Below are 10665 nucleotides of genomic sequence, written 5' to 3'. Positions count from 1 at the left end.
GAAATCACTGTGGGAAAAATCAGTAGAGAGGAGGGAATCCACTGCACGATACAATTTCCTCCAACTGTTTTAAGCTCTGTAGTCACTGCATCCTCAGCTGGAATGAAATGAGAGTTGGTTGAAACACAAAGGGAAAAATAAATGTTTCCCTTTATTAACGGCAATACATGAAATGAAAATATCTTTCTACACCTCATCATCTTACAAGTCTTATGCTCAGTTCACATATTTTATAAATGTCTCTAGGAAACTTCTCAAGCTCCGCTATATGATGAGGACAGAGTGAATGTATCGCATAACACGTCAAGCGTTCTGGAGTGTTAGAAGTCACCGTGGGAAGAATCAGCAGAGAGGAGGGATTCCACTGCATCCTTCTGTTTTAACCTCAGTAGTTGCAGCAGCCGGAGCTGAAATGAAATAGGGAATGGTTGAAATACAAAGGGAAAAAATATAATTTTCATTGAATTGATCTCAATAAATTAAATGAAAATATCTCTTCCACACATAAGCTCGCAAGTCATTTAGTATGTTCATATTTTTTTTTAAAGTCTCTAGGAAGCTTCTCAAACCTTGAAATACTAGAAATAGTTCTCATGAGGACAGATGAATGAATAGCAACCCTGATCATAATAGAAACACACTACATATGTAGAAGTCAGAGTACTTTAGGGGTGGAGGGGAAGTACACCTCTACCCCGATATAAGGCGACCCGTTATAACAGGAATTCGGATATAACACGGTAAAGCAGCGCTCTGGGGGGCGGGGCTGCGCGCTCCGGCGGATCGGCGCATCAGCGTGTCTGGCTTCGACACGCTGCTCTGAGCGGTGTGTTAAAGGTGCTGGGCCGGGGCCGAGGGGTTGGATAAGGGGCAGAGGGTCAGGGGACAGGGAGTGGGGGGTTTGGATGGTTCAGAGGCTCTGGGGGGCGGGGCAGTCGGGGGATGGGGAATGGGGGCGTTGGATAGGCCGTGGGAGTCCTAGGGGTGATTAGGGACGGGGGGGTCTCTGGAGGAAAGGTTTAGGCCCCTCAAAAATATTGGCAAATCTCAACTTTAACCATTTCCTCCAATTTAGACGGCACATTTAAAATGTAGACAGCACAAACCGTCGGTCTCTTCCTTCTGTGAAACTATAGGAGAGAGTGTGCTCTGAGAAAATGAAACCTTAACTAATTGTTATTTCCCGATCTTAATATTCCTACCGGAGCTGAGGAATAGATGTAGTTGAAAGGTGTGAATATCATGTCCTGTTGATCACTCCAAGTAGCTGACAGTAGTGAAAAATTGAGAATAAATCATAAAACAGGATGAGCAATTAGGATAATAAAACATGCTAGAGAGGTACCCACATGGATGACTATGATTTCCAATGTGGTCAGAAGGAGGTTATGCAGAGAAGTCACATTAGGTATTTTTTTACCAAGTGTGTCCCTGGGATGAAAGAATTCAAATATTTTTTTAAAAATTGAAATTCAGTGTTCACCACTTTTGCTGGTTCCTTCTCTTTTAACATTTGCCTTCCCCTTTGCTTGGGCAGGGGAATTCTTCTGGTTTGTTTAATTCTCTTCCCTTCCTGTGGTCACGTTTCATTTTCTGGATCTCAAGCCCTAGCGCAGACTGTTGTGCTGGAGTTTCCATCATTGCAGAGAAATGTGTTTTAATTCAACAAGAAAAGAAAAATCACACGAAGAAACCATGAAAACATTTTTCTGCACATTAATTTGGTTAGAGTCTCCCAAGTTTTCCTGCACTTTTATAAGAAATTTGAGATTTTTGCTTCAAATTTTTGAAAGACACACTGCAAAGCAGAGAAAACAGACTTAGCAGAGCCCCCAGACTGTCCTGGGCTATGCTCCCCATTCTCCCATGATTTTCCAGCGGTGTTGGGCATCTGTATTCCACACCAGGGTGAAATCCCAGGGGAAGATGTTGCGGGGTACTGAAAGCAAATGAACAAAACTGCAAACCCAGTATACGATGAGACCATGTTTCGGTGGCTCTTATTACTTAAAGCTTCACACCCCCAGCACCCATTGTTCCAGCCTGGGGCAGCCCTGGCAGGGTGGCTGTAATGGAACCACGCTGATCGGGACCAGAAGGCAGGTCTCACAAAGCCCTAGAAGTGATGCGGACACTCAGGCGCTTTGTGTGGAAAGATTTTGTGTTCCGTGCAGAAGTCATCGGGTCATCTATTTCTATGATGAAAGCCTGCTAGTGGGATGATAAAGGTGAGCTTAAGTGGGGATGTATTGGTGGTGTTTTCCTCCCCTTTTATCTACCTGTGGCTGGCTTTCCCACAGGAAGACCTAAAGTCATAGATGATGGATAACCTCAAATGGCTCTTAAGTAGATGAAAAGATTCTTCCACATAGCACAGCTTAAAAACAGTGTGATGGAATGATTGTCAGGAGGTTCTCCTCTGCACTATAGGCGTAATGAAGACGTTAGACTTTGAGGAAGAGTTTGTATGGCTCCCAGGTGCAATAGGACCAGGTCAAGGCCCCTCTCCAGCCACTCCCCATAATTGAGGTTCCATTTCAGCATGTAGGTGTAGATAGTCTGGGTCGTTTCCCTAAGAAGACACCCAGAGGAAAGCTGTACAAACCGACTTGCTTGGCTGCAAGGCCAGAGGCGGTATCGACGGTGGCCGCAAGTTTCATAAAGATGTGTTCAGCTATTGAGGGTCTAATCCTCCCAGAAGAAATGTAACATTTTCATGGTGTGATGTTCTGTACCTCCACCACTCAGGCAGTGCAGCTCCCCCGTCCCACTCTTAGAGCCATAACTGAGTCCCACATGTATATATTTGTTATAACATTGCATTGGCCAGGGAGCATCACTTTATATTGCACATGCTACATTGTACGTGTACATTATACATACAATCATATTTCCTTTTGTAAAGATGTAACCACCTTATGTAAAATTGAGCAAAATGCTTAAAACAGTTCAAGCGCATTATGAGAGGAAAATATACACACTGAAAATGTGTTGCGGTTACTCAAGTATTTCCCAGGCCTATCTCCTTCAGTCCTGCATCTCAGGATAGAAGATACTGTAGACCGGCTATAAGCTGTACAAAGGGAGACTGTCTCTACAATGTAAAAAGGTGAAGTGGTCTAAGACATACTTGCTTTTCTTGGGCAAGACCTCATGAAATCAGATTACCCATCCTTCCGTTTTGCTCAGTTTTGCTGTGGAAAAGAATGAAAGCCGGCACCTCCTAGAGTAGGAAACCTCCCAAACATTTTTTTGCCAAACATTTTAGAAACTAGTCAACCACTATATTAAGTCACACATGCTGCCCTATCCTCTGTTTATATACCAGACCAGAATACAAGCAGAATAGCGGTACTGTGCTGAGAGCAGGGTGTGTGCTGGGAAGTCTCTATGCCCTTGAACTCTTGTCGTGCCTTTCTTTGCAACAGAATGGAGGGCTGCGGGTGTAGCCACTAGACGGCTCTGTGCTGTAGTAGGTGACAACCAATGGATGAGGTGTATAGGAACCCCATTTGTCTCTACCACTAGAGCACCACTGCAGCTATTCCTTGGCAACCCAGCAGGCTGAGGGGCAAAACAGTCCACCCAAAGCCAGATTGTTGAGCTTTGATGAGAGGTGGCCCCATTTGGTCCCATGTGTTCTGTGTTTCTCGCCTCATTTTCTTGCTAAGCGAGAGACGGATTTTTCCTGTGGTGGTTTCTTTTCACAATTTTTAGTGTCTTTTTTCTTCGCGTTCATCCCTGTATATTTATACAAGGCACCCAGTTTACTGTTCCACCATTTCTGTTTTGGGGAGGATGTTTTCTCCATTCTACTAGACACTGTTCTCTTTATTGTCCTGACACCAATATAAAAACTGTTTCACCAAGCTAGAGGTTTTATAAAATGCCAAACGCTGTTGGGCTGTCCAGTCTAGAAATACCTTTTAGAAAATAACAGATCTTCCCACTAGGTCTAAATAATTATCTTCTATATTTCCCTTACTCCTACTGTTCATCTAACAATTATGGCACCGTAACAAATGTCATGGCCTATTTCCCACATCATTTCTCCTCCTTTTCCTCTCTCTCTCGGTCTCTGTCAAGCTTGCCTGTACTTTTCCTTTTATGGATAGCTTCATCTCCCTGTTAGACCAAAACTGTGTTAGATAACCAGTAAGGGCCATCAACTAAACCCCTTTAATCCTAATTTCTCTTGAGGGGCTTTCCAACCTCGGGGAACTTTTTGGCTAAAAGAAAAGCTCATCTCGGCCTATATTCGTCTGAACTTCTGACAACGTGGCAACCCTTCCGCACAACTCCTTTCACAAAAGACCAATTTCATATTTAGTGGGGTGATTGTTTTCGGTTACTTGACTGTGGGTTCACGCTGGTGATGGTCAAATGCGCAGATAATTGCAGCATCAATGCAACTGACATTTGGAAAATAATCAAATGTTAAACTAGCTTTTATGTTGACATTTTCTGACTTTCAAAAACATAGACTAAATATGCAAGTCAGAATGCATCAGTTCTCCCCAGGTATAAATCTGTGTGGTATAAATCTGCTCCTTGAACATCTGTCTGATACTTCTTTGTATAATGTATGAGGAAATGCAAGTGCACTGATATGACACACAGGATCACAACTAGGGTGACCAGACGGCAAATGTGAAAAATCGGGACAGGGAGTGGGGGGGTAATAGGAACCTATATAAGAAAAAGACCCCAAATTCGGGACTGTCCCTATAAAATCGGGACAGCTGGTCACCCTAATCACAACACAGACTGACGTACAAGCAGAAGGACATAAATAGACAAGACCGAGGTGCTATAGTTGTTACCTAAACACAAAATCTTACACAAGGTGAAGAACCGCCAAGCTATGGGAAAGGTGATTCCACGTCTCAGGAAGGATGTTTTTCATGCTCATACTCACAGAGTAAAACATACTCTTCGGTCTAGATTTGTTTTCATTTCAGGTCAAGGAAAAACATCAAAGAAAGGGCTTAACCCTAAGAGACACTAACCACTTCCTGCAAGGTCCTGATCACCCTGAACTCCCACTGAACTAGTGGGTGCTGAGCACTTCTCAGAATTGGGCCCAAAGACTGAACAAAGAGAAATTTTCCATGACCGAGAAAACAGAGTGACTGTAACATGCTGCATCTTAAGGACAAGATGGCAGCTGCATTAGGCAGGGAGAAAAATCTACTTTTAAAAGTGTAATCTTTAGAAAACAGCCTTTAATTGATATTGCTACGTGTAGAAAGACTAGTTAGACATAATAGGCAAGATTCTGTCACCCCTACTCACACTGAGTAATACCTCACTCTACTAACTACTGATTTCAATGGGGCTTGCTTGTGGGGTATTGTACTAGTCAACATAAGGGGGAGAGAATCTGGCCCAACATGAGACCAATGGGCAGATCCTCAGCTCATGGAATGCAGCATGGCACCATTGGCTGGCCCAATAGCATGAAAAGAAAACAGATAACCCAGAGTAGAAGTCAGTTACAGTGATTGGTGTAAGAGGATCAGAGCCAAAGCCTGACAATAATTTTTTTATATATATATGGAAAGAGAGAGATCAACTCTCAGAGCTCATCCAGAGCTCTGAGATAATAATAGAGAGCCTCTGACTAAGCCAGCCCTGATTACAGAATGGGCCCCACCTGAGAGAAATTAGGTGATCCCAGGTTTAACTACTGAGTGGGCCCAGCTGAGGAAGGGCTGGAGGAAAGAGAATGCAGAGAGTCAAAAGGTGCCTGCAGGGGCTTGAGTGAGCACCCAGGGGACAGATTGGGAGACCGAGAAGGGAAGGAAAGAGGTGAGGAAGGAAATGGTGCATGGAAAACTGCACTATGGGTAGAGGATTTGACTTGGTTGTGCAGTCCAGGGCCCTGGGCTGTAACCCAGAATTGAGACTGAGGTTGGGACTGGATTCCCCTACCAGCCCTCAGCAAGTGGTGTACAAGGGTAGCTGAGCCCAGTAAGGGGGCTGCAGTCTGAATGTGACCTTGCTGAAGAAGAGCTGTGGAGAGGCTGGAAGCTTTTGATTTCTATGAAGAGAGTTTAGAACTTTAGTCTGTTCCTTCCAGGGTCAGCCATCCACACTAAAGACTGTGCCCTGGCTGGAGGGGTGAGTTATCTAAAAGAAACCACCACAGCCCCAGAGTGACTGTTGACAAGGGCTGCTACCCCACAAGGATACCGTGATGCCATGCCTGGCCATGAGGCAGTGCAGGGTGGTGAGTAAACCCTGTTACAATGCTTTTTCTTAAATTCCTTTAATTGCAGCGTGTCTGAAACAACTACACTTTTGTAGTTTTCCTTGTCTGCTCTCTCTTTTCCTACCCCTCACGGCAAGCACTGTATCTCAGCCCTAGTCTACATCCAGCTGATGACAGCACCTTTGGTGAACAGTAAATGACTGACTGACTGACCTTGGCCACTTCTATATTGCGTGAGTACATGTGCTGCTAGACCCCTCTCTGCAGAAGGGATTCTTTCAACAGCAAGTTAACATGAAGTGATTTACTTTGTCCATATTGGATACACGGTTCAGGGGGTGGGGGAACAACTCCAGGTTGCACGTGCTTTTGAAATGTTTACTTCCCTATTCCGTAGGTCCTTTGGAAGAAATGTCATACAAAATGAACTCAAAGATTGCCTACTTGGAACTTCTTCTTTTTTGGATGGGATAAGTATTGCTGGTAAGTCATATAAATAATTGTGCTGCTAACCTTTGAATTTACTTAGCTCCTGGCCTAGCCCAAATTTGGTTGTAGGTTGTCTTTGTTTGTTTTAATTCTACATAAATTGTGCTGCCTTGGAACAATAAATAAACTCCACACTAGAAAAGGCCCATTCTGTGCATTAAGGGCTGGCTTCCTCTCTCCTTTACTTTCATTCCATGAGTCATCCCCTGAATCCAGTGAGAAACTTTACTACTAAGACAGCGGACGTATGTGCTGTAGCAGAATTGATCCCTTGTTGCCACATTTTCAAGAGCTCGGTTCCCATTTGGGCGCTTTAGTGAAGCGGCCAGACTTTCAAAAGTGCTCCATACCTGCCAGCTCCCACCATTCTACCTTTTGAAAATCTGATGCTAAATGTTTGTCAGTGCCCTAATTATGTTCTTCAAAGGCAGAAGGAATGTGGGGTCTTTTGTGGTAGAGTAGTTCTGAGCCATTGTAGCTCAGAATAATAGAACAGACTTGATGCTGCAATTCAGCGAATGCAAATGATTGTAGTCCCTTGCTGAACTACATTTCCCAGGATTATTTCAACCTAAGATCAGAACTCTTCCTCTTCCCAGGTATAAATGCCAATGGAAAGTCTTGATAAAGGGTCTTAAACAGCATAGTGTAGAGACCATCCAACCAGGTATGCATGTATGTCTAAATGCCTCAGTTTCCTTAGCCCCGATTTAACTACTCTTGCCAAAAACTGTGGCATTTAAATTTTCCTGTAATTATATGCTTTCTTAAATACTCCTTTTTCACCAGCTCACTAACTGTCTGAGGTCATAACCTGCATGGTTCAGAATTGCTTGTGTGTTTGTCACTCTCAAGATGCTGGACTGCAAAAAGTAGGGGGGTTGGGGTGAAGCAGAACATATTCATGCAGACATCAGTTCATTTGTATACATACATACATACATACATACATACATGTGCCTATTCCATACGTGCAAAGAGACCTGAGATCCCCTGACTCATTTGTTCACTGGCATAGCAAGCCGTGATTCCCCAAACAAGAAAATAAACCTACATAAAGGATCACATCCCCCTCCCCCTCCCTCCCCCCCAGTGTAATTCACAAAATAGAAGCACTAGGTAATAGTGCAGCTGGTGCCATGGCCAAGTGCTGCTGGGTATGTATCTACACTAGCCAACAGTAAAACAGCCATCGCTCTAGTACTTTATATAGGTGGCTAACACCATTCTATTTAAAACAAGAATTGTTCATTGCGGTATAGAAAGGAGCCCTCTGGGATCTATTTTCAAAATGTGTCCCATTCGAGAAATAGACGGTTGCCCCATTGTCCTCTATTGGGGCAGGCCTTCAAGGATGTTCCAACATTTTATTTTGTAAAATATATGGGCTCTTCCTGATCTCCAGCAGAGGGATGCTCCACAGACGAGGGCTCTCGGCTCCAGAGGGAAGTGTAACTTGTGCAGTGAGTGCTGGGCTTGTTGTTGTTTTGTTTTTCCGCCCCCCCCCCCAAGCTCTGTCAGTCATATTTCCTGTGTGGCTTGGTGTATTCTTGAAGGGTTGCACAGAGCCCCTGATCTAGCTCACATTATTGGGGCTTTATAGATTAGGCCTAGGACCGCAAAGCAAATCCAGCACTGGGGAGACACTCCAGAGCGTTGACCGTGGCCTAATAAGCTGTTGCCAAGGTGATGCTGTCAGGAGTTTGGCCAGCATGCTGGACCAATTGAAGCTTCATCTCGATTGGGCTGATGGAGGCAGTAGAGTGGAAGGTAAAGGCATGTATTGCTGCAGCCAGGGCTTCATCTGGGATGGGCAGGGGGGTTGTTTCCTGCTTCTGTTGTGCATAGCTGGAAGTCTCAAACAAACATCTGTTACTTTAGGGACTGTCTTCCCCTCAATTTAACATACACATGATACCTTGTTGTAGGGGGTTAGGACAACTCACCTTGATGGTGTCTTTTCTTGGCATGCCCATATTTTCTTTATAAAAGTGGCTACTCTTGTTACTGACCTTCTGGGAAGGACTAATGGACAGGCAGTAGATACTGAGGAGGTGGGGCCAATATTTCAAAGTCCATAGGTAACTTAGTTATCTGCTTTAGAAGTAGGTTTTAGTTTCCTGTTGACTGCTAGCTAACAGATCTTTTAGGGCCAAACCTTGGCATTTGCACAAAGCCTTAGGCAAATCCAGAAACTACATGTAACTGATCAATTTGCCATGCAAAGAAATCTGCCTACAAATGTTGAAGCCTTTAAGGAGGTCTGTTAAACATTTGGCCCGGAGAGTCATACAAGAAAGGTAGGAATGTAAAAGTTTGCTTCTCTAACGTCCACGTCCAGCATATGTACGTGTGTCTTTATGATGGCAGTTAAGGGACTGGGTGAATCTGCTTTAAATTGCAAAATCTGTTGGAAAGAGGGATGGTGTCCCTAGCCTCTGTTTGCCCAAAACTGGGCATGGGCGATGGGGTGGATCGCATGATGACTTGTTGTTTTCATTTCCTGTGAGGCACCTGGCATTGGCCACTGGTGGAAGACCGGGTACTGGGCTAGCTGGACCTTTGGTCTGACCCAGTATGGCCATTCTTATGTTGAATAAGTTTCATAAAGACGTGTTCAGCTGTTGAGGATCTAATCATCCCAGAAGAAATGTAACCTTTTCATGGACTCTCACTGTGCTGGCGCCTGACTCTGGCCGCAAGGGTTTCCCTACATAGTTGATCTCATTCAGCTGCTTGAGGACCTTAAAGGGCCTGTCCCGGGCAGCCTGTAGTTTGCTCGTTCTGATGGGAATGAGAGCTGTCACCTGGTCCCCGGTAGCATAGGAGCGGGAACGCGCTGGGCGGTTGTACCAGACCTTTTGCTTACGTTGGGCCCTGGCTAAATTCTCCCCGGCCAAGTCCATGAGCTCAGCAAGCTTTTCCCAGAAAGTCAGTACATACTCCACTTCTGATTTTCCATCAGGGGAGGCCTTCCCCTCTCCTTCGTCCCTCAACAAGTCCACAGGTCCCCTTACTCTCCTCCCATACAGCCACTCGAAAGGAGAGAACACGGTTGATTTCTGGGCCCCTTCCCAGTAGGGGAACAACAGCTGGGGTAAATACTGGTTCGGGTGGGACCCAAGTGAGAGTGCCAATTCAGGACAAATGGCTTAAAACAGGGCAGTTAGACCAAGGCTGGGTTTTTCTACCTCTGCGCAAACCAAACCAAACCGGCCAGACAAAGAAGACTTTGGTCCTACCCCACGGGCTTAACCACAAGTCACACAAGCGGTTCCCTTAGACACTCCAGTTTCCCAGTATCACCAACCGTGCCACTTGGTATGGGGGCAAATGGTTATGAAAACCAATACCTCAGCAAAAGAAAAAAGGTTCTCTTGATCCCACAGGACCAAGCCCCAGGTCAATATACAAATCAGATCTTACCCACAAATCACACTGTTGCCAATCCTTTAGAATCTAAAGGTTTCTTCATAAAAGGAAAAAAGATATAGATGAGAGAGAATTGGTTAAATGGGATCCATGACATACAGTAATGGCAACAGAGGCTCCTGGGGCACCTTTAAGACTAACAGAAGGATTGGGAGCGTAAGCTTTCGTGGGTAAGAACCTCACTTCTTCAGATGCAAGTCATCTTGCATCTGAAGAAGTGAGGTTCTTACCCACGAGAGCTTATGCTCCCAATCCTTCTGTTAGTCTTAAAGGTGCCCCAGGAGCCTCGGTCTGACTCTGTAAAAAGCAACAACCACGGCTACCCCTCTGATACTGGAGTAAGGGCAAGGTTATTGGTTCAGGCTTTCAGCAGTGATAGACTAAACTGCAGGTTCAAATCAAGTCTCTGGAGTACATCCCCAGCTGGGATGGGTCATCAGTCCTTTGCTACAAATGGCAGCTCTACACAAAGTCCCTCCAGAGGTAAGAAGCAGGATTGAAGACAAGATGGAGGTGAGGCATCAGCCTTT

General features: G+C 44.9%; 1 long non-coding RNA gene across 1 annotated transcript in view; it reads left to right on the top strand.

Moving 5' to 3' along the window:
* Positions 1–2257: 2257 nt before the first annotated feature.
* Positions 2258–10665, top strand: part of LOC101947955 (uncharacterized) — a 64876-nt gene continuing 56468 nt past the window's right edge. Inside the window, exons 1-3 of the long non-coding RNA XR_010595389.1 lie at positions 2258–5811; positions 6083–6232; positions 6612–6697. This is a non-coding gene — a long non-coding RNA (uncharacterized LOC101947955). The remainder of the gene's footprint in view (positions 5812–6082; positions 6233–6611; positions 6698–10665) is intronic.

This window comes from Chrysemys picta, unplaced genomic scaffold, assembly GCF_011386835.1.
Source record: "Chrysemys picta bellii isolate R12L10 unplaced genomic scaffold, ASM1138683v2 scaf83, whole genome shotgun sequence".
In the NCBI taxonomy this organism is placed as follows: Eukaryota; Metazoa; Chordata; order Testudines; family Emydidae; genus Chrysemys; species Chrysemys picta.
The sequence above is the reverse complement of the archived record's forward strand: the minus strand, read 5'-3'. Positions and strand labels throughout refer to the sequence as shown.